The following is a 24,577-nucleotide window of genomic DNA, read 5'->3' as shown; positions in this document are numbered from 1 at the left end:
AGAAGTGAGCACACACCAGAGGGACGAAGGGTGAATGTGGTGGGTGAAATAACTAAGGACAGCATAGGAGCTCTGGTGGGTGAGGGAAGGGACCTGGACCTGGAAGAAGGAAAATGGGGTAGGAAGTACGGGGTACAGCACGACATCTTCTGCATCAACTGCTTTCAAACCTGCCACCTCTGTGGCAACTGCCCTGATTTTCATCAACATTCCTATACATTGAATGGGTAGCTGTCAGCAAAGATTTAATAAATATGCTGCACAGGTGTGAGAATAGACTTGGACAGGGCAGTACTTCACAGGGGTGTAAATCTAACCCCAGGCACTGCTGGCCAGGCCCTGGGCAGTGAGCTGACCTGGGAGGGAGGCACAGCCAGAAAGAGTGAGCAGAAAAACTGCCTCCGTGGCAGAACAGCCCTAAGTGAGGGCCCTGCCGCAGCACTTTGGTGAGGGGCTTTTCCTCTCTGTTTCCAAATAGCATAAAGAAATCTGGAAACTGCCTGCTCTGACCTTGCTGTTTTGTTCACAGCTCTCTCAAACACAGTGATCTAAGGCACAGCACTTTTTTCTTTTCATTTTTGAAACTCGTGTTCTTTCAGGCTCATCTATCATTGCATCCCTTGATAACAGTCACATAGTCACCCTAACCACAGAACTGCTTTGAAAGACCTGGAAGGGGATGCAAGGGTTCACTTACACAAAAGAAGAAACCTTTTGGAATCACTCGTTTCCCATGTTGGGATTAATTTAGCTTCCAGTTCCCAGCTGCTGTTAGGAAGTAACATGCTGTGATCTTCCAGGTAAAGTACCCAGAGAACACCTTGGAGTAAGAACAGAAACTGAAAGGCTCAGAGATTGCAACCTACGGCATGGACCTCTGCATCGCAGGGACTGCACTGCCCTGCACAAACTGGGCATCTAAGCCTCCTCTGCCTCCTCCCACCCACAGCAGGACCCTGAGCAGCAGGCCACAGAGAGCAAGAGAGAATGAAACAGTGATGTTACCTGTAGGTTTAATGCCACAAAATCAGCAGCAGGTCCCGCCGGAGGCAGGGCACATGGGGGCTGTGCAGCCGCGCATCCCGGCCAGGAGGAGAAGGGCCAGCTGGGGCCAGCGATGGGGCTGGAGGGTGGCCACGGGCTGCATGCACAGGACAGGTGCCTGGGACCAACAGCTCACTGGTACTTGAGGGTTTCTATAGCACCTCCTCCTCCTGCGTAGGAGAAGATTTCATGTCAGTTTGGTCTTGAATGTCAATCTGCTGACCAAATAAATGGGGGCAATACTTTCCAGTGAGGTCTAGCACCTCATCATTCAGTGCTTTCTAAAACGGTGTGTTTAACAGCTAGCAGAGGTACTCAGCAACTGTGCATTTGAAATGCTGTGCTGAAACCTGAGCTAAGCAAGGCCAGGAAGATGCGATATCTGGAATTAGATCACCCAGTGCAGCTGGAGGTGCGGGGCCCTTCAGCTGAGTGCTGAATTGAGTCATGCTTGCACAGCTCTGGGTGGGGAAATGGGCACACTGAGCAGGTTGGCACATAGTGTAGGCTCTCTCTCTAGGCTGGAGAAAGTCTCTCCATCCCTCCTCAGATGGTTGTCAGCCTGACCTTGGTGCTGGGGAAGATTATGGAGAGGTTTATCTTGAGGGTGCTCACAGGGCACGTGCAGGATAACCAAGGGATCAGGCCCAGCCAGCACAGGTTCATGAAGGGCAGGTCCTGCTTGACCAACCTGATCTCCTTCTATGACCAGGTGACCCGCTGAGTGGATGAGGGAAAGTCTGGGGATGTTGTCTACCTGGACTTCAGTAAAGCCTTTGACACTGTCTCCCACAGCATTCTCTTGGAGAAGCTGGCGACTCGTGGCTTAGACAAGTGCACTCTTCGCTGGGTAAAAAACTGGCTGGATGGCCGAGCCCAGAGAGTCGTGGTGAATGGAGTGAAATCCAGTTGGCGGCCGGTCACAAGTGGAGTCCCCCAGGGCTCAGTTTTGGGGCCGGTCTTGTTTAATATTTTTATCAACGATCTGGATGAGGGGATTGAGTGCTCCCTTAGTAGGTTTGCAGACGACACCAAGTTGGGCGGGTGTGTTGATCTGCTCGAGGGTCGGAAGGCTCTGCAGAGGGATCTGGACAGGCTGGATGGATGGGCCCAGGCCAATTGGATGAGGTTCAACAAGGCCAAGTGCTGGGTCACAACAACCCCATGCAACGCTACAGGCTTGGGGATGAGTGGCTGGAAAGCTGCCCTGCAGAAAAGGACCTGGGGGTGTTGGTCAACAGCCGGCGGAATATGAGCCAGCAGTGTGCCCAGGTGGCCAAGAAGGCCAACGGCATCCTGCCCTGTATCAGAAGCAGTGTGATCAGCAGGAGCAGGGAGGTGATCGTGCCCCTGTACTCGGCGCTGGTGAGGCCGCACCTCGAATCCTCTGTTCAGGTTTGGGCCCCTCACTACAAGAAGGACATTGAGGTACTGGAGCATGTCCAGAGAAGGGCAACGAAGCTGGTGAGGGGTCTGGAACACAAGTCTTATGAGGAGCAGCTGAGGGAACTGGGGTTGTTCAGTCTGGAGAAGAGGAGGCTGAGGGGAGACCTCATCACTCTCTACAATTACCTGAAAGGGGGTTGCAGAGAGGTGGGTGTTGGTCTCTTCTCCCAGGTGACTAGCGACAGGACAAGAGGAAATGGCCTCAAGTTGCGCCAGGGGAGGTTCAGGCTGGATATTAGGAAAAATTTCTTTATGGAGAGAGTGGTGAAACACTGGAACAGGCTGCCCAGGGAGGTGGTGGAGTCACCATCCCTGGAGGTGTTCAAGGAACGTGTGGACATGGCATTGTAGGACATGGTTTAAAGGGCATGGTGGTGTTGGGTTGATGGTTGGACTTGATGTTTTTACAGGTCTTTTCCAACCTTAGTGATTCTGAGACTGCTGCACCCAGACGGTCCCTTGGGATGGGTTTGGTGCCTGGGGCAGGAATGGAGCAGGAGATGGGCACGATGGAGCTAGTGGCAGGGCTCCAGCCTGCACTTCTGTTTGAGCACAGGTACAGCCAAAGCACCCGAGAGCTTCATGCTGTCAACTGAACCAAGGCCTTGGCATCTCACGTGGGTGGCAATAAGCCTCACTTGTTGGACCCTGTGTTTACAGAAGTGGAGGGGGAAGGGAGAGCTGTAAGCCCCAAAGGGCTCAGTGGTGGGCTGTTTAATTGGTGTCGGTAATCAGCATGCAATGTAGGTAGTGAGGAATTTTGTCGCTGCCCACTGACTCTTAGTAACTGACCAGCTGTAACACTTCTTCATTGCAGTGATGCTAATGGTGTTTGGATGCTCATAAAATAGCACAATGGGTACTCCACTGCTCCACCACAAGGCTTACGCACCTTGCAGCCACCCTATAACCACAGACATGTGCGTGCCCATCACAGCCCTCGGGAGGCAGCCAGGCATCCAAAGCCCCCAGGTTTGTCTGTCACGGAGGACAAACCATCAGTGCGTAAGGTAGGAGCCATGTAAAATGTCTCTGAACCACACACTGATAAGACCTTCAGATACCATCTGGCACTGTGAGGTGCTGTGGCAGAAGAAGGCGGGGAAGCACGCTGATATGAAACGCTGCAGTGGCTCTTTGGGTCGCAGCATGAAAAGAGGGACTGGAGGGTCACTGCAGGTGTTTAAGGCCAGGAAAGACATGTCTGAAGGGAATCACAAAGGAAAGGCTGTGGGAACTGTAGTAGCTGCAGCTGCATTCCTCAAACAGAAGCTGATGCTGTGAGTTATTTTTGACTGGGAGCCCAGGATGATGGCCTTGTTCACAGAGTGGCTGAGGTTGAAAGGGACCTCCGGAGGTTTACTCCAATGCCTTGCTAAGACCAGGTTGCCTGGGGCCATGTCCAATCTGGTTTTGACTATCTCCAAGGCTGTCTCCACAAATTATCTGGGCAACCTGTTCCAGTGTTTGATCATCTTGAGAGTAAACATTTTTTCTTATGTTTAAATGGACTGTCCTGTATTTCAGTTTGTGCCCATTGCCTCTTGTCCTCTCACTGTCACCGCTGAGAAGAGCTCTGTCTTCTTTACTCTATCCATTGGTGTTTATACACATGGATAAGATCCTTGCAAGCCTTCTCTTCTCCAGGCTGAACAGTCCCAGCTCTCTCAGCCTCTCTTATGAGAGATGCTACAGTCCCTTGATCATCTTTGTGGCCCTTCCCTGGACGTGCTCCAGTAAGTCCATGTCTTTCTTGTACTGGGGAGCCCAGCGCTGGACACAGCACTCCAGATGTGTCTCAGCAGTGCTAGGTAGAGGGGAAGGATCACCTCCCTTGACCTGCTGGCAATGCTCATTCTAATGCAGCCCAGGTTGCTGTTGCCTGCTTTTGTTGCAATGGTGCATTGCCGGCTCATGGACAGCTTGGTTTCTGCCAGGATCCCAGATCCTTCTCTGCAAAGCTGCTTTCCAGCCGATCAGCCCCAGAGACTACTGCTGCCTGGGGTTGTTCCTCCGCAGGTGCAAGACTTCTCACTTCCCCTTGTTGAACCTCACGAGGTGCCGGTCAGTCCATTTCTCCAGCCTGTCAAGGTGCCTCTGAACGGTGGCACAACCCCCTGGTGTATCAGCCACTCCCCTCAGTTTTGTATGATCTGCAAACTTGCTGAGGGTGCACTCTGTCCTAGCACCAGGCCATTATTGTTAGGCATCTTCATTATTTGCCCCGGTCTTGACCTCCAAGGGACTCTGCTAAGGGTCTGGACACCAGCTGGACTTCATGCTGTTAATCACAGCCCTTGGAGTGGGGCAGTTCAGCCAGTTTTCAGTCCACCTCACTGTCCACTTATCTAGCCCGTACTTTATGAGTCTGTCTATGAGGGTATTATGGGAGACAGTAAGGCTTTCAATACTGAAGTTGAGATAAACAACATCCACTGCTCTCACTTCATCCACCAAGTAAAGTCATCTCTTCAGAGGCAGCTATCAAGCTGGTCAGGCATGATTTTATGAATCCAATCACCTTCTTGTCCTTAGTATCCTTTTAAATGGTTTCCAAGATTTCATCTTGCTCCCTCCCAGGGATCAAGGTGAGATTAACTGTCCTGTAGTTCTCTGGATGCTCCTTCCTGCCTTTCCTGAAGATAGGGATGACGTTTGAGTAAGTCAATGATGTTAAAGGGAAGAGCACACCATGAGAGCCAGCTCACATGTAGACCTGGCTGTAAAAAGAGAGGAGATGAGCAGCAGTAAAAAATTGCTTTGGGCAGGGAAAATAAAACGAGCAGGCTAAGCTTTCCTATGGAAGATGCCAGCTCAACTTTATGTGCTGCTGTCCAAAAATCTGGGTATAGTGCCTGGGACAGGAGCAGTTTCAAATAGAAATGCTGCACTGAGCGTGCTTGCTGCAGCCCCTTGAAGCTGCAGAGTGGATGCACTGACTGAGAGGAAGCAGAAAGGCAGGGACACCCATCTCCCAAACGGGTAGACAAGGTTTTGAAGTCTGAAATGCTAAGTGCACAAAAGCCACAGGCTAGTAGGGAAGGGACCAAATACCTCCCTGGGCCTTTGTGAGAGGTGATGCTTCGGGGCAGCAGTATGCTTCAGTGTCTGAAGGTGGGGCATGAGGAAATGATGCAGTGGCAACCATCAAAGCACAGTGCTTTCCCTTCCAGGGAAGACTTGTTGTTAAGTGTGTTTGTGTCTGCAGAGTGCAAGACAGCATCGAGATGAGTCACAGGAGTGTCAGCTCTGCAGAAACGCAGCTGTCAGCCCTGGGAGCCAGACTGTACCTTCCAGAGAGCCCACTGCCGGGGGCGTCGCGCCCACAGCCCTGCCGCGACGTGGCCAGACACCCGGCGTGGGGAGAGGCTGATCCCCTGCCACAGCTGTGCAGGTGAGCTGTCACCCAAGCAGAGCCGGGGAGTCGGAAACTGTAGAACCCCTGCACCCCCGTGGAGCGGCTGTTGCACACCCCATTGCAGTGGGGCAATGGATGGGAAAAGGTGGCAGCATCGGGTGCTGCTGTGGGGCTGGGCAAGGTGGCAGCTCAGCCCCACATGCAGTCTGTGTGAGCTGCCAGGGTGGCCCGCACGGGCAGGGTGCCGGGCAGGGGGACACACAGATGGCATCACGAGAGTAGTGGAAGGGGCTGAGCATGGCCTTTGCCACATTGAGGCAGAGCTCCTGTGTGAAACACGCCAGGCAGTTGTGAAGGTGTTTCAGATCACGTTTTCCATGGCATACATGTGCAGTGCTATCACCCCGGTGTGTAAGGGTGATATCCCAGGGCAGTACTCCGGACTGGCAGCACAGCAAATTATTGTGTTGAAAAGCATCTAATGGGTCATAGGAAACACCCAGGTTGCCACATACACCCTTCTGCAAACATGTCCTGCTGTCTCAGTCACTGCTAGACAAGCGAAACCAGGATGAAGAGAGCAGGTTGCCCCCATGCATGCTGGCACGGCTGTATTTACCAAGGCAGCCATGCCCACCTATCTGTCACTCCTAAAGAGGTCCCCTCTATGGCAAGGTGGGCACAAAAGCTTTGGTTTCTCCTGTTCCCTCTGTTTGTAGGGAAAGCAAAGTCCTCAGCCTTGGCTGTCCCCACGCTGGTGGTGCCCACACTCACGGTGATGTGCGAGCTCGGTGATGAGCCCTGCGTGCAAGGCAGGACGGGGGTGAGTGGTGACTCACAGGTTACACCCTGTCACCCACCTACGTGCAGGTGTAGTTGTCTCACTGCATGGTGGGGGCCAGGGAGCTCCTGTAGGATGGTATGGTCCACGTGGTGGGCACCCGTCCTGCTGCCTGTAGGGCACAGAGGTCTCCCTGGGGGGGCCTGAGTACAGTTTGGGGCAGCCTGCGGAAGAAACCCTGTCCATAGCCTAAATCATCATTGAGCAAGCTCTGTCAGCAGGGTCCATCCAAGCTCTGTCATCCACGAGCAGGTCTTAGGAGGACAGGTAGGAGACGAGATGGCTGAGTATGCATCCTTCCATCTCTGAGAAACAGAGATGGGGTGGGTGCTGCAGACCAAAATCAAGATGTGAAGGGACATGCACCTCTCGGTGGCCTTGCTGCCAGCAGGACAGACTGCCCAGCCTCCACTAGGCGAGACAGAAAGCCCTGAGTGGCTCCCACAGATGGAGGCAGGTGGTTTGGTGACCCCCTCAGATGGAGACAGCAGGATGTCGTGGGTCACCTGTCCTAGCACTGAGCCCCAAGGACCGGCTGAGGTAGGTGTGGTGGGATCCATCCCTGGCTGGACTCACATGCACTGCCTCCTGTCCTGGAGCTCTGCCCCCCTCATGGACTGGGGAGAGCAGGGTGTCCCCCAGGGGACAGACCCTACCAGCCCTGTGCTGGGTGGCAGCATCCACAGTTTTGGGTTGCAGGGTACAGCCTTTGGCAAGCAGAGGAGATGAGCTTCTCCAGAGATGGTGCCTGAGATGGTGTTGGCTCAGCCTCGTGTGCCACCACAAGCATGCAGGAGGCTGCAGTCAGTGGTGAAGACTAAGAAGGTGGTGGCTGCCGGTGCCAGTGCCAGAAGGAGGTTGAACTCAGCCCATGGAGAATGGAGAAGGGAAGGAGGAGTGTTTCATGGCAGAGGGTTGGAGGTGCAGGTGAGAAGCAGCTAATTTGGAGGTGGTGGCCTAAGAAAGAACTCCAAAGAGGGGTGTAGGCCAGCAGGGTGAGGTGGCTGGGGGAGAAGACCATAGATGTGGGGACAGAGATGTAGACAGGCTGGTGGTACGGTCAGGACTGATGTGCTCCACCATGCACAAAGGCTGGAAGTGGCCAGGGGACACAAGCACATGGCAGAAGAGGACCTCTTGGATGGTGGTAGCCAAATAGCACTGGGACAAGTGTCAGGCCAGTGGCATCTGCAAGCCTGGACACAGGGCTTCGTTCCTCCAAGGAAGACAGGAGAAGGCTGCGCATGCCGGGTCCTCCTGAGGACCTGTGTATTCTCCTGGCATTCTTCACCAGTCTCCTACCAAATCTCAGTGCTGGAGGATGCTAAACAAACACAGATTACATCTGTTTGTGTTTTGCTAAAATATAGTACACTAAGCAGGACTAGACGATGTGGTTTTTGTTGTGGTGTGAAACAGGGGGAACGCCTACATGGGATGCTGCAAACCTTCACGAGACAGCTTGGGTGACCTTTGAAGGTACCACCTTTTCCATGACAGCAAGGCAAAAACACTCTTAAACTTGTTTTGGTTTTTTTTTTTCTTTACTTCCCACCCCTCAACCATAAGCATCTCTTTCTTACATTATCAATTTGAAAGGTCACTTTGCTGTGCAATCCTTTGGGTGTGGAAGGTCTTCACTTTTATTAAAATTCCAAATTCAAAGCTTAATCTATTTACAATTTATGTTCACATATCCAAGGAGAGGGAAAATAAAGATGATGTAAGGATAGCATTAATTGTAAAGCCAGCCATGCTTTATTCAAGGAACGGCTGCAGCAATACCATACATCTACAATGCTGTAGAAATACATTATACAGGTGCCTCTGGTTTGAATTACTTTTACGTATGACCTGCACACATACTGGAATGGATCATTAGTGCTCTTCAGGCTGTACACCAGCCTATTCAGCCTCATTAATGTTTATGCTATAAACTCATATCACTGATTTCTTGAGCTGAAAAAAACCCTTTTGCTCTTATGTAAATGTAAGAACCATTTTGTTTCTGAGCACCCTGCACTTGGGTGGAGGCACCTGATATTTCAAGAGCTCCAGCAGATTTTTTATCTCTTTCTCTGAACTGCAAGACACACCAAAAAAAAATTTAAAAAAAAAATAAAATTGTTTTTTGCTAATGGGAAGCAACAGAAGAGAGCAGAGGTAGATCTGGTAACTGCAACACATGCTGGCCTGACCTTATCCTGCTCCCAGGAGAACAAATCAGTTTATCCTCTGTTTTCACCAACCAGTCTGTAATTTGCCTGTAGTTATCCTCCCCATTTCTACATTTGAACAGAGGCACTTTCAGACTAGGAGGAGCAATCACTCCTGCAATGTAGCACATGCGAGTGTTAGAGGCTTTTGCTTATATTTTTGCACTTTGCCCGTGGGACTTTTTTGTTCCTGGTCTTCTAAGTGTTACCGGCATAGACTAGGTTGAAATGTATATACACTGATTTCCTGAAATAAAGGTGTCCTTAAAACTCACTGCCCTCTGGATTCATTACCCTTCCTCCCCCATGCTTATTTTTCCACTTGTCTTCTAAACTACATTACATCTTGGTTTTTATCAATGCAGATGAGAACATGCAGTTTAGCTGAGAGGTTTTCCCCTACAGAAATGGCTCCGTTGCCCCGAGTGGTGTCATTTTCTACAGGACATACGAGAAAGCCCCACCCAGCCCTTACCACTGCATCGGGCCCGGTGTCTGCACCGGCTAAGGGGGGCATGGCACCACACTGCTGCTGCTTCGGCCCAGGGGCAGGGGTGGCTAATCAGCACACCATCAGCCTTTCCGGTACTGAGGTGGTCAGTGGCTCCAGCACAGCACTGCTCAAGACCATGAGCTAACGGTGCACTGTGCATGCACAGGTATGCAAAATGGAACAAATAGAAAAAGCATAGGAAAAAAGTCAAAAGCTAATGATACAGGGCCCTTTTCTCGTTTCCAAAGTCACCTCTCAGGGTCCCGTGTCCTCAGGTGATCCAGCCTTTATGGACAAATGACCATACCCTGCCATACAGACCCAATACACCATTAAACTGTGAAACTTTGGCTGTGGAATGCCAGAGGCAGAAAAGCAGTCAGTGGGTTCACAGAAGTACAGGGGGAAGAGTTTTCTGTAAACATGTGTTTTTCAGAAAGAAAATTATCCCATCATTTAAGAACTAGCAATGAATCAGCAAAGGAGAGGTGACAAATTAGATTCAAATCCACCTCACATCATTCATGAAAGTTGATAATGCATCTGTGCCAAAAAGCTGCTGTTTTATCACAGATCTCAAAAACACTCATAAGCAAATGTTTCATCTGATCGGTTTCCATTTCCTGAAATGGAAAAAAAAAATTAGGAATACAGTTTAATAATAAGTTTAATAAATGAAATTTTAAGAATAACTCATTCACCCTTTAATTCAATATTTTCAGCAGGTCCATGAGCTAACTGACTCCAGAGACAGAGATTAAGCAGAGATTATTAGTGCCAAGCAGTTGTATTTTAATCTCTTCTTCATTACTGCGTACCAGATAACCATGCACGTTTCTGCTGGAGAGGTGAGCCATGCTACAGGAAGGTAGCAGATAAGCAAAAAATCACAGAACTGCATGAAAAAATGTAACGCAACGGCTGATAAAGCGGCCGTGTTGCAGCATCACACAGGGCGCTGCCTGCATGCGGAGCCGATGCGCTGGCACCAACCACCACTGCTCAGCAGTGCTTGGGCACTGTCCTCACTGCGGCGGCACTGAATGGAAGGGAGGTGGAAACCCAGCAAAGAGCATTTGGTGGAGGGTCCCTGAAGCGCCAGCGGTCAGGAACACGGAAGCGCCCGCCAGCAGGGTAGACTGGCATGGAGGAGTCGCTGGATGGTGGTCTCCACCTGGTCCTCCAAGGTGACCTGCGCCAGACCTGCTACCAGCGTCACTACAAAACCCAACACGTGAAGCCCTGCCTGGCCTCAAGCACACCATCGGTTTCCAAACCATATGTGAGGCATAAGCTGTGCCCAGCTAACCAAGGACATGACAGGACTGTGCTGAAGGACTTAGGCATGTTGTTTATCCCTCCTGCATGAACAGACGGGTAATGTTACAACGTGCGAGCACTGTAAGCATCTGTCCCAGCTCCAATGAAGATCAATGTCTCATCAAGGATTAAGTGGCTAAATACTTGCTTCCGATCAGAGATACACCAGATCCATCAATAACATTACACAGCTCCAAAGTGCCGGGGCTGGAGGGCACACCAGCTAATGATGACAAATGGGTTTTTCCTTCCTGTGTATGCTCCTGAGCATTCAATATAATTAAACCGTGCAATTGGAATAACAGGATTTAAAGCAAATGACGCTACTCTGAGCCTGCTGGGTGATGTGAGTTATAGATCTGTCTGTGCACTTACAAAAAATGTAGTATGTCAGTGATTGGATTGATTGGTAATCTTTGCAGAACTGCCTTTTACATTCAAAGATTAAGTTGTTCATGTTTGCTTAGCTTTTTAGGACAGGGAAGCATATAAGCATACCTGTAAATGTCAAACTTTCCTTTTTCTGGAGCTGTGCTGACATATTACACTCAGAGAATAAAACACAGCGGCAAAGAATGTGAACCTAGCCGACAAGCACATGCTCTGGGAGGTGGGCATACTTCCACCTTGCACAGATACAAAGCAAGGAAAATGTGGTTTGGGAAGTTCAGTTCCAGGCTCTGCCACTGGAATTTAATTTTGAGCTTGGACATCTTGGCTTTTGGCGCCTCACAGTTAAAATACGTGTGAGGGAGTGGAGCTGAAAGCAATGTGCCCACAAAGAGCCACTGATTTGCACCAAGGCATTTTCACTCTTACTTAATCACTCATTTACTCTGTGTCATCCAACTACTCGTCACTGGTGAGAATTCAATGCAGCGCAACACTTAAAACCCCTGCCCTCGTGCCACAGACAGCCTTTTGTCCCAAGCCCTGAAAATGTGACAGCTTTCCCAGCATACACATGCCCTCCATGGACCTCCTGCTTGAAGACCTTCATGTTTTCTAGAAAAGAAGAAACAACACTTAGGCAGGAAATTTGGCGTCAGGGAGCACATGAGGAAGGGAAAACCAAGAAACCCATAAAGTTGTGCTGGATCCCATTTAACTACAAAGTTCATTTGGTGGCTGGGGCTTTGTCTGCTTTGCTCTGTGACGTTTCATCTGTGCAACAGCCTTTCACCACAGCTTCCTACTCAGGAAAGCAGCAAGTTTCCCCACAACTCCCTTGTGCAAATGTCTGAGCACAATGTGTTTTACAGATGCTAGTGATACAGACTCCGAGCCTTGCAGATAAATAAAAACCCTGCCTTCTTACAACTTCAATGCCATCTTCTGCCTATTCAGGGCAGGGGTTTACTTGGTGTTAGTCAAGCGACTTTTAGACTTGCCCGAGTTTTGTTGTTGTAATAGACTCTACAGACTCTTATTTAGGTTCCCCCTTTACCTCTCCCTAGTTTTAATGGTTTAAAATACTTTCAATGGTTTAAAATTCTCATTTATCACAGTATTGGTGTTTTTGGAGAACTAAAGACCTCCTGCGAGGTCAGCAGGCACTGAGGGGACAGCAAGGGCACCCAATGCTCACCTGTGGATGAAACAGGGACTTGGTAATGCACATTCCTGCAGAAGGTAAGTCCTCAGGACCCCGGGAAACATCACAGGTATCTCCTGACTTCCTTATTCAGCAGGACCCGTCCCTGAAACAGTGATGTGACCAACTCTGCTAGCACTTGTCCAGTTGCTTCAAGAGACCTGCGGTGGGTTAAAGCACTGAGCACCTCTCCCAGCAAGGGGCCTGCGTTAGCAGAGCAGCACTAACCATTGGTGAGATAACACTTTGCAGTTACTTGCTGGGAGTCTCCATCTGCTGCTGATGGCAACACTGCTGCACATGTAGGAGCTCTTGAGAAATCCGCGCCTGAAACCCGAGGTTTCTGAGCAAATCTGCCGCTGGCACTGCCTAAAATGCACTCTCAAAATTCACCCTCTAATGCAATACTTTATACAGAGCAAACCCGTGAACACTTGGGTCATGCTGCAGCAGGAACCTCTGAGGACACATGTGCTGCTGCAAGTTGCTGATGCGACTTCAGACACTTGCTTCTTTCCGTCAGACCACAGCCCCTCAAACATGCCTTATTCATTTCACTGAATCGGTATCTTTCTGGCATTTCAACTAAGATGTGCAGTCACTCCACTCGCCATGGCCTGTACAGTGTGTCTCGCACACAGATGAAGTCTCTCGTCTAGTAGTTCTCCTCTCCTCCCTGAAGGAAAAGGTCAGGGAAAAATCATCCTCTTCTGCTGGTATTACCAGAAGGCATACAGCAAACTCAGCTGCGATAGTTATTTTTTTGCACCGTAAGGTTTAAAAACTTGCAGGTACAGGAAATAATTCTCTGCGAATTACATTAATTTTTAAAGCAATTTTCTACTTTGCTACAAGGTGGTAGAGTTATAAATTTGTTGTATTGAAACTCTGGGGTGCTAAAACACAGCTATTGTTAATGTGCCCATAACCCTTAGCACCGTAGGAAGAAGGACATTGATCCTAGGTGACTGTGAGCACATCTTAGCCATGTAAACCAGCGTATGTTCAGTGAGATGTCCCTCAGCAGTGACACCATGCCAAGGTCTACTGCATGGGCTCTGTACACTGCTGAAGGGGCACCAGCCACACAGACGGGCTTTCCTTCAGCGTGAGCAATCCCATGCCCTGCTCTGGGCTGCCTTTGAGCAGCAGAGGACTGCTCTCCCTAGCAGAAACCACCGCTCTGGGAGAAGCCCTCTTCTCCAGAACTATTCCGAGCACACAGGTTTTCCTTTGACCTTTCCAAATTCATGCACCTCGCACCAAATGCAGGCTGTATTTTGTTCCCTCCTACACTAGCATAAATTGAGAGTGACATTTTAACAGCTGGGCAGACCTAGATCCTCGTACAGAAATAGCTGGTGCCAGTAAATCCAAGCAAAAACATGTCCTCTGCTTGAACAGGGAAGAAATTATTTGCTCAACTTGCTTCCATGCTTAATTCAAAAAGTTGTGGTTCCTCCTTTCCCTTCCACTCAATTACATTATTTTCATTGAAAACCTGACATCACAGGAAATTTCTGCTTGATTTGCATTCTGATTTCTGATCATTGCATTGCTTCTCCTCTCAACACCGATTGATCTTCATTTTGCATGCAGGCTGGTGTAGTGCCTGGGGTGGGGAACCAGAAACTCCAGGTTTGCCACATTATAACCCCTGCGAATGCAGACATTTCCCTACAGCTGCTGAGAGTCTCCTCAGCTCTTTGGAAAAAAACCACCAAAAGCCACAATTACCTTTCTTTCTTATGGGAAGGACTTCTTGCCCTCATGCTCTTTGGCATGTCTGGTGGGTTTGTGCCCTTGCCGAAGCTTGTCTTTGGTATGTTGAGATAAAGTGCTTTGCTGACACCAAAGTTAAATTCATCTCGGGGAACAGAGGCTCAAATTGATTTTAATGTGGCCAAAGAGGGGAGTCTGGCTCATTTACGATACTAAGGTCAGTCTGGCAGATGTTCCCATCAATACCATAAATATCAAGTGTGAATAACACTGGCTCTGGTGAAATTCACACTTTTATTTCGACCTATTATTTGAACTGGTCATTTATCAGAGTAGTGAGTGTCACGTCTTGGAAGCAAGGCTCCTCTGGTGCAGCTGACGGCAGGACCCCCCAGCTGAGCAGGAGGCCTGAGGCTGTCGTGCCATTCACCTGTAAGAAAAACGACACCTGAACCACAGCAGGGATGTATAGCTTTCATGTGCGGGAACCACAATTTATCTACATTTCCTAGCCTGCCAGGCACGCAGCAATATTGCAGATTCCTAGCACAGTAAAGGAAATTATCTGCTGGACATTTTACAGTTATAAGACTTCAGATGTACCTTATCTGACAGAGGCTTACAGACCATGACACACAATCTTTTCCGCTGACTCCCTTTCCCGGTAGCCCCGGTGCCACTCCCAGGGACAGCTACATACCTAACCCCCTAATTTCAAGAAACTATCATAACAGCGGGGTGCATGCAGGCAGAGGCCGTGTTTCCAGAGGCCCCTCTCTACTGACGCCTCTGTCACACCCTGGTGATCCCCGAGCCCCCGGGAAGCCGGGCTCTGCGGATGCTGCACGCTGCCCAGGCAAGCCCAGCTGCAAAGCACTCAGAGTGCCACTGAACCCAGCCATACGGGGACAAGGTCCTTGGAGCCTGCAGTGAAGCGTGGCAAAGTGGCGTGGGAGGACAAGACAAAGCCACTGGGAATGGGAAGGGAAAACTCCGGAAATTGCAACTCATCACAAAACCAGCAAGCACTTTGGGAACCTGCCTGTGCACTCCCGGCGCACACACAGCATGCCCTCCTGTCGGGTGGCTGCTGACAGAGCTTACTCTGTCGATGGCATTAGTGTCACTGCTCAGCTAGTGTTGAGGAGTGGCTGTAATAGATCACTGCGCAACTGCTTGCCCCGGGGAAAGCATTCCCTTTGCCCAGCTGCTTCTTACAGCGTAGTCACCGCTGCAAAGTTTCGAAGCTCCCCAGAAGAAAAGTCTACATACATTTAAAGAGAAGATTCCTGCTTTTAATGCAATTCCTACAGACTGTAAATAGTTGTCCTGAAAAAAATCAGTTATTGCAGGACCACATTCACCTTCCCATACTGTAAGACATTTAGACTTGAACTGCTGGGGACTGCGGATGTGCTGGAGGACATTTTAAATACTTGCAGCTGGACAAAAAGAGTTAAACAGCAGGTCCAGAATTATGCTTGGGGTCCAGCTGTGTGTAGCTGAAGTGCTGCAGGACACCCTGGTTGTTCATCAGCCTTAACCTTTGCTTAGTGCTGTGGCCACGGCACGTGTGCACCCTTCAAAGGGGAACTGAAGGGTGACACCAGGCTCAGCATGTTCACCCATGTTTTGCAGCCATGAGTGCACAGAGGTGAGCGATTAATCTCTAACCTATTAAATGGCTTTGTCTAACTCTCAGCTGGGAGTTTTTGAGGAAGTCATATCCACAGCCAGTGTCCCCCCGAGCTCTGAGCTCCAAGCACCGCCCTGCCAGGAGCCAGCACCGTGTTGCACCCATGGCCCACGGCCACAGGAGCAGGGCAGCTTCATGTGCACCCAGCAGCATCAGATGGCTGAAAGGAAGAGACTCCCTCTGTATTTGCCCTTTCCCAGTTCTGAAAATATAATTTCTGGAAATGTCTGTAACACTCAGAGTGCAGGGACCTCTTTGCCTTTTAGCACACTTCCAGAAGCCTTAATAGGCTTTGAAAAAAGAGGCAAAGAAAAAGCCATTAAGCTTTTTCTTTGTTTTCACAGCCTATTATCTACCCTCTTCTTTGACATTCTCTTTCGTGACCCATTGTACGGCAAATAATGCAATAAACTGCCTTAAATGTCAGTAATCTCCCTGCGCTGCCTGATGCTGCCCTGGATGCCCTGCTGCCGCGGGGGGCTGCGTGCGAATCCAGCCTTGCTACTCCCAGTCCCCCGAGAAGGGAGTATTGACACTTTCTGCATCCCAAAACATATACAGCTGTCACTGCAAAGACATGGCTTGTGGCTTAACGGGGGGCAAATGCTTTGCTGTGTGAAGTCCTGCTGGGGCACTGGGGGAGAGGACAGACCGGGGAGGCTCTTTGGGGTTCTCTTGCTACGCAGGCTAGTTGTGGACCAGCAATTATTTGGGGACTGTGATTTTTCCACTACTGTACAGAAAAACCAGGCACATAAAAAGAAAAACAAAAAAAACCCCAGAGAAAATAAGATTTAACCCTTTTAACATTTGAGACAATGACATTTGTGAACTCTGTGTGTCACTGACCAATTTTATAGGATACATTTTTTACAGCAGTGCATCCTGCAGACCCCTTTCACGTCACAGCTCTGCTGTAGCCTTCGAGCTGTGCCGGGGGAGATTCACCTGCCGTCCACCCACCTGCCTGGGCCACGGGGCAAGGAAAGAGGTCAGTGACTACAACTAGCCAAAGCCCTTCCCTGGTTTCCATTGAGGTTTCTGCGCGGGGAGCACCCTGTTTCTGTACCAGGCCCTGTTTCAGACAGATGATACCGGCTTTAAGATCTTAAGCAATGAAGAGTTTATTTTGCCTTTTCTTGGTCCGTGTCTATTTGCTCTCAGTGCTAAACTAAAACCTTCTTTCCAGCTTGGTATCCATCAGTTTTAATTTCCAGGCTCCCTGAGTCACACGTTCCTCCCCCAGACCCCTTCCCCTCCACGGAGGAGGACACTATCTCTCAGCTCTGGTGGCTCCATAAGGATGATAGTGCTGTCGCTCACCCTTTCCACAACGCCCCATCTTTTTGTGGAGCTGAAAGCCTAGAGAGGAGCACACACTATGCCCTGCATTAATAAAAACCACCAAGAGCAACATTTTGCAGGGACGTCTGAAACGCTACAGTCTGGGAAGCAGAGTGATACAGGCTGCTCACAGCTTGTGGGGAGAGCTGAGCCGCAGCTACAGAGCTACACTAAATTTCTCTAACATCAGTATAACCAAGCAGACCTCAAAATATTTCCTTGATAGAGTGTGTTACTTTCTCACTCCTCTTCATGACCATACTTGGACCAGAGACATTACTGGAAGCCACATAGATTTCATGTAGCATCAGGGGCTGTTTAAAGAACAACCACCAAACCAGCAACAGGCAACAAATAGGGGCAGCACAGGGACTTGCAGCCCAGTGGAGGTCTCATTTTAGCAGGGGAGTATTTTGGGGAATCAGATAAACTCTGTGTGCGTGTATATGCATGCATGCTGCCGGGCAGCAGAATGGCTCGGTGCAAGCCATGCCAGCTGGGAACCTCCAGGGCAGGCACAGATGCTTGCTCCTGCCTCCCCCCATCTTCACCTTGCCAGCACTTCACCTCCCCACAGGCACCCTTGGGAGCAGCATCGCTGTAGCTGCGTCCCAGGACAGCACTACTGTGGGCAAAGCTTGTCCTGAGCCTCTGATTAAATCTCCACTGCCTGTAAGTGTTTTCAGCTATTGCCATTTGTCCACACACTGCAAACCATTCCTGATAACTTGGGGAGAACTGGCTGCTAATTAATAGGGCTCCTGAAGGCTTCGTTACTATCCATGGCTACTGTTGTTTGAGTTTTAGTTAAAACCACTCTAATTTGAAAACTGTTCATGACTGGCTAGAAAAGGGTGAATAGACCAAAGCTGCTGCAGTCACAGCAGCAAGAAGTTTGGAGACGAAGTTCTCTGTAGAGGACCAGCAAAATACATTTGATGGGAAATCCCGAAGGGATCCCATGGGAAGCATTCGGGTGCTTAAAAAAATAGGTCATTCTAGTCACTCAGCACCTCACTAAAATCCTACCGAAAACCTAGTAGGACTCTCATTAAAGAGTGCTCCCTAAAAGCAGTGACTAATATTTATAATGATCTATATCAAAATAATGAGATTACACCTACTCATTGCACTGTTCAAACTTACCAAGGCCCATTAAGATACCTTGGGGCTAACAGCCCTGCAAGGAGATGATGATTTATAAAGAATTAAAAAAAAAAAAGATCATTAAGAAACAAAAAATACAAACCCAAAATTTGAAATGAGAATAAGAAGAACCAAATAGAAAAGTGTGTTCTAAGCCTGCCATTTATAGCAAAGCGCAGCAATTGTTCACACAGGAATTACTCACACAATCATTCGGAAACTCATTAGCTAGCAGACCTTATTTTGGGCAATAAAAATGAGATATAATCAGGGGCTGCAACAGCAAAAAGATAGATAATATCAAATGATCCTTCACACTTATTAAATGTTCAACTACGAGCTGTGAGAGGAGTGGCTTTTGGAGGAACTGAGGCAGATCTGACAGCAAAAACACATCTTCATTACCATCTTTGGCCAAACCCAAAGGGTGGAGGGCAAGAAACCCTTTGCAGTAATTGGAATTGTGGAGTCCAGACATCCAGGACAAGGTAAATTAATGGCGAGAGGATTTTATATACATGTTACTGGCAGACAACCATGTGCAGCTCTGGCAAGGGAAATATTGGTAAGCGTTACGATTCCTGACCCCAGCACAGGGGGGTGATGACCTTCCAGCAGATACCTGGCCATAACCTGCATCTGGTTGGTTGACCTCCTACAGTGTTTTGCAAGCAAGGATGGACGAGGCAGTGGAGCTCCCCAACCTCCCCAACACGCCTCCCAAGGAACTGGGGAGCTACCTCCAAGCCCACATAGATCCAGCCGTGCAATGCCAGGGAGACACCCAGAAAGCAGTCGGACTGCTAAACTTTTGGGGAAATGACATTGATTTCCGACAGCAGCAAGAAAGAGCTGGCAGGTAGGAAGCAGAGCAGGAATTATGTTCTTTGTGACAGACAACCTAAGTTTACTTTAAGCCAAAACCAACCAGAATTTTGCTTCTACATAATTTCCCAGTCCTTTCCCTGCAGCATTTAATTCTCTATGATTAATTACACTGTGATTTACCGAGATCAGAATAGATGGGACAAGAGATAGCCATGTACAAAATAATAATCACTATTCACATAAGCCTCTTTTTTCATGTAAATTGTAAGTCTTCAAATACTGGCAATGGGAGTTATCTCATTACCATATTTTTCACTGGCTGTAATTAGTCCAGTAGGAGGATTATTACCTCTCTTATCATTAATGAGAGAGAAAAGATAATTTGCCACAATGTTGCTGACTTCACTGCCATCGAAGGCTGCTGCTGCTGTTCAGGGCCCTTGGGAATCACTGGGGTTGCAGGGGTCTCACTCATCCCCTCGGGCCGACTGCTGTGGGGGGTCCCTCGGCGAGGCGATGGCCCTTGGGGACTGCCCACAACCACGATCCCCATGCTGTACTGCCACCACATCATCTCCGCAGGACTTGCTGCGTTGTGTCGTGATAAAGAGCTCAAACTAGCAGTGCAAGGGGTTACTCTGGGTTTCCTCCAGCCAAACCCCCCCGTACCCTGTTCACCTCCCAGCAAACAGCCCCAGCTCCCATACAGCCACCCACTCCCACCAGCACATCACCCTGACAGCTTTCCACTCTCTGGGTGAAAACTGTTCAACGTCTCCACTATCTATTTAATGACCCACAAATACCAGCCAAGGGCCTGCACAACACAGGCTGTATTTCCATGACAGAACAAGGTATTTACAGGACACGCATCAGTGGGAACCACAAACCATGGAGTGGTGAAACCGAGTAGGAATTGGCTGGATCCCTTTCCTGCCCCTTTCCAGACATCAAAATATTTGTGTAGGAAATGCATTTTTGGATACTAGCTGGACACATACTCAATATTCAACACAGTGGCCCAACGGCAAAGCTGCCTGCATATTGCCCAGCTGCTAACGCCGCCTTTTGAGCTGCAGTGCGTCCACCGACAGAAGCGTCATCTCCTTGGGTGGCTGGGATCCTGCCCTCGAACCCGCTGCAAAACCCCTGGGGACTGCCTTTTCTGCTGCCCCACCAACCTCTCCTGCAGGTTCCCCGAGCGGCTGCATGCCCTGTGCTGCCTCAGCCGTGACGCTCAGCTGAGCCGCGACGAGCAGCCACGAGAGCTGCCGCAGGGCGACCACACGGCCCCAGCACGTGGATGCTGACCATGCTGTCGGCATCAGCCAGCCTGCAAGAGCAAATACAAGCATCTTCCAGCCTGGTGAAGAATTTACCCATCCCCACATAAAACCTAGGGCACCATCAAAACAAAGCCATTGAACAAGACATTGATCTGAAAATCACCTTCTCCCAGCTCCCGCTGGCCCCTCAGCATCGCTGCAGCCCCCCGTCACAGGGCTGCTCTGTACACGCCAAAGCGAGATGGAGTGCAGACTACCCTCTGCCTGCCTGGCACGTCCCAGAAATGGCTTGAAGCCCAGGTCTCATAGGCATCGTATGCCTGGGTTTCATTTTCAAGCAGCCTTTGCTCAGCCTAGATTCAGGCTCCCTGAAAAACCCTTTTCTCCGGTGATCACATTTGCAGCTTACTAGGAGGAGCCCTTTGCCATCTTGTGGCCATTGCTAAAATATAGGTAAACTTCAACAAATTTAAGAAAAAACCTGCTGCTGGCTGCGGCTCCTGCCCCAGCCCCGGCCCCTGGCACCCACCTCCGGACACGCCACTGCTGCGGCAGCTCAGAGCGAAATAGGCTTTTTTTAAATAAAATGGAAAAGAGAATCGAAGTGAAATCAGATGCACTTCTGCTTGAAAATATGTCCTAAATTTACCTAAATTTACCCCCAAAATGTGTGCCGAATGCCATACAAGAAGGGGTGAGCATGTCCCTGGGGTACCCCCAGCACCCGCACCTGCACCGCAGCCCCCCCAGCACCAGGCAGGGCGAGAGGTGCTCCTGGGCACGGGGTCTCAGCCCAACCCAGAGGGCAGGGGCGTTGCCAGCAAAACTCTCAAATCATCACATCACGTGCATAACAGAGGTCTCGTTGTATAGAAATTAATCCTAAATTAAGGTGGGGAGGTGCAAAGATCTCAGGACAAGTGTGTTATTTCTTTGTTCACAGCAGGAAGGATGGAAAAGATCTCTAGCAGAAGATAAGCCATGGAGCAGAGAGAGAAATGTGACTATATGGATTTATTCTTTTTTCTCCCAGCAAAGACTGGTGGAAAATGGTTTTGACGCTCTCAGCAGGCACTTCTGCTGCTCCCCCAGTGCCCGAAGGGCACCCTGCTCCTCGCCAGGCACAAGCTCTAGCATAGCTCAGAAACCTTCTAAGACATAAATATGCATTGTAAAAATTATATATTACACTGTTTCTGCAGAGCAGGGGAGACCTGGAAAAGGGCTGAATTGTCTCCTGTTCACATCCCCTCCAGCACGGCCACCCCCTTCCCAGGGAAGGGCCCGCTGGCAGCAGCAGCAGCAGGGTTGCCCCCCCGGCCAGCGTGCCCCCCCGGCTGGTTGCGCTCCCTGGGGCCCACTCCCATCCCGGCAGAAGGTCCTGCAGGACAAGTCATCCCTGCACGGTGCCACAGATAGCTGCTGCTGGCCCCGGCGCTGAGAAATCCCAGAATCTTACTGAATTCAGGGCTGCAAAAGTTACTGGTTTTGCAAGCAGCTCTTCCAAGCTGCAGCCCACCCTTCGCGCCTCGACTGGTGAAACGCTGCTGTTAAACCTGAGGCAGAAACTGGGTTTTTGTGAACAAATGACATTTCTCTCTTGACTGTTCCTATTGCAATTTTTTTTAAACTAGAATTTACCTTCCTGAAACATCCCCAAAGAGCTGTTGAGATAAATGCATTTAACCTTGCTAATACCTTTCTTCTGCCTTCAAAATCCAAGACCTGCTCCTCAAAGGAACTTCACCACCTTGATATTTCCATCCAGCTGAAAAGCAATAAGCTGCAGGCTCTTAGGGAGCACACCTGAATAAATTTCCATGCCATTAAGTTCCCAAGTCAATGACAAGAACGGAATTTAGGAGAAAAGTCCTACAGTCTGTATTGCAGTGGGATGTGATCAGGGGCTTAGAATAGCCAGGGGTGCAGACTGGACCCCCAAAATGAGAGCAACTGAGGATGGTCGGCCACGGGTCCTACATAGGCAGCCCAGTTTTCCACCTCTGCAAAGTGCAAAATGCTCCTTTGCTATCTTTCTGCCTTGCGTAAATCTCTCATTCCCTTGCTTTCCTCTTCACTTACGATTTAACGCAGGAAAGGGACTTGGCATCTCACTTGCGGGAAAGGTGCTGCGCAGCAGCACACTTGTTTATTTGATCATCTGGGAACTTGTCTCAAACTGCACAGCTGCTGGTGAAACTTGTTTCTCCTCTGAAAAATGGGTAGGAATTACCTAGAAATAAACGTGACATCTCAAGAGATGTTTTTAATGGGTTTGCTTTTCGAGAATATAATTTCACATCCAATATATTCTCTTGTTGGGTTTTGTTTTAGTAGGGAGTGAAAATTCCTACCCCACAATATTCACCTAGAAAACCACATCACTTCTTTTAAAATGAAATGGTCAGTTCAAAGCAACTTTGTATTATCAAAATGATTATGTGACACATTTTCAGTAAATGGTCTGAAACGTCTCAAGCCAGTGGAAACAACCTCTCGGCTTTATTGCCACCAGAGGCCACAGCCTCTTTTCATCTCTAATCGAAGCTCCCTTTAAGAAACCCACTGGTCCTGAATTTTACTTATCTTAATATTTATTTTACTTCTATTAATATTTATAATTGTATTACAGTTTCCACGCAAGCCATGCAGATTATCTAGTGTTCCTGAGCATCCAAGAAGGCAGCCACATGTGAACTCTGCCAATCATCTTCATTTCTTCTTGCCAAGCCCTTTGCCTGCCGGCGCGGGCAGTGCCCTCCGCCAGCAGCCCACCCTGAGCCCTGCCTCTGACCTACACAGGTAGGGGCATGCAAATCTTGAAATGAATCCGACATTTTTTATAAAAGCAGACAGAAACTTGCTTCCTATGGGCTCCCAAAAAGCAGACCCACCAGCAATAATTACGGAAAGCTAGCTGAAGCGGGGTGACAAGATTTTATCAGCCTCTAGCGCAGCCATTTCCCAGGATCAGCCTCTGGGATGCTGCACCCTCAGGGAGAGAGGGAAATGCTATAGACCACACCTTACCTTCATCAGGACTTAACTTCGGCCTTGTCTATCTGATGAAATAACTACGGTTTTACAACCCTAGCACATAAGCACCACGAAATCATACAGACAGAGGTTTCTTTTTTCAATTAAGTTTGAGGATCAGATACTTCCCATCCTTTTTTTTTTTCATCTAAATACATACTCTCAGGTAACCCAACTGACTGCTTGTGCTACCTGCCCAGTTATATTCTTGGTCTTCAGAAATGCTGATGAGAAGACAACAGCACTCCGCTGGACTGTGTCCATCCTTAACCCAACACACCCTTAGCATCCCAGCGGGAAGGCAAGAGGCAGCTGGCTTTCCCAAAGTCCAGATATTTGCTTTTTTTAAAAATAACGTGAAAGTTCATTACAAGCAGAGATACCCTGAACTGCCTCCTGCTCATAATAAACATCCAATAAAAAGAGAAAAAAGGAGAGGAAAAAAATCACCCCTCAGGCCCTACTTTTCAGTACTAATTGCTCCTAGCAACCAAGCTGCAGGAAATGAGACAATTTCCCTTTTTATTTGCAAACATAGAGAAAATCCCCTTAGAGTAGAACAGTGTGATTTCCCGCCCCCCCACCCCAGGACAGCACAAGCTTTACCCTTTCTGTTAATGACAGGAGCTTCTGGATTAGCCCGCGCTCTTCACAGCTTTACTCCGAAAGGCTCTATCTGGCCAAGCTGAGACATACACCGCTTAGTGCTATAGCTATATATGTTTTGTGTTCCGTGTCACTTGGTGCCTAAACACAGCCGACTCTTTTGTTCTGGTCTGAACTTGTTTGTATTCCCTGCTCTGCACCAGCTCCCTCAACTGCGAGACCTTGCTCGAGACAGCGAGATCCCCCAGTCTGGCCTCTGCCTCCGTGGAGGTTTCCAAGCAGCAGCTGTGGGTGCAGCATAGGGCAGGAGAGTGCGGAAGGCCGCTCTCCCCCGCCCGTAGCGCAGCGCCCGCTCGGCGCCAGGCTCGGCTTCCCCGCGCCGCTTTCCCCACCCACACCTGTGATGAGGTCGCGCCCGGCCTCAGCCCTCTGGGCCGAGCGGGGCCGGGAGCGGAGAGCAGCCAGCTGCTGACGGCCACACGGTGGAGCACGGCGGGCACCGTCCCTGCGCGCCTTCCCCTTCAGCGTACCGAAGCCAATCCGCCCCGCGGTGCGCTGGGGCCGGCAGAGGCGGCGGAGGTCGCCGGCACGGGAGCGCTGC

Source organism: Gavia stellata, chromosome 11 (assembly GCF_030936135.1).
Source record: "Gavia stellata isolate bGavSte3 chromosome 11, bGavSte3.hap2, whole genome shotgun sequence".
In the NCBI taxonomy this organism is placed as follows: Eukaryota; Metazoa; Chordata; class Aves; order Gaviiformes; family Gaviidae; genus Gavia; species Gavia stellata.
This window is presented reverse-complemented; position numbering follows the sequence as displayed.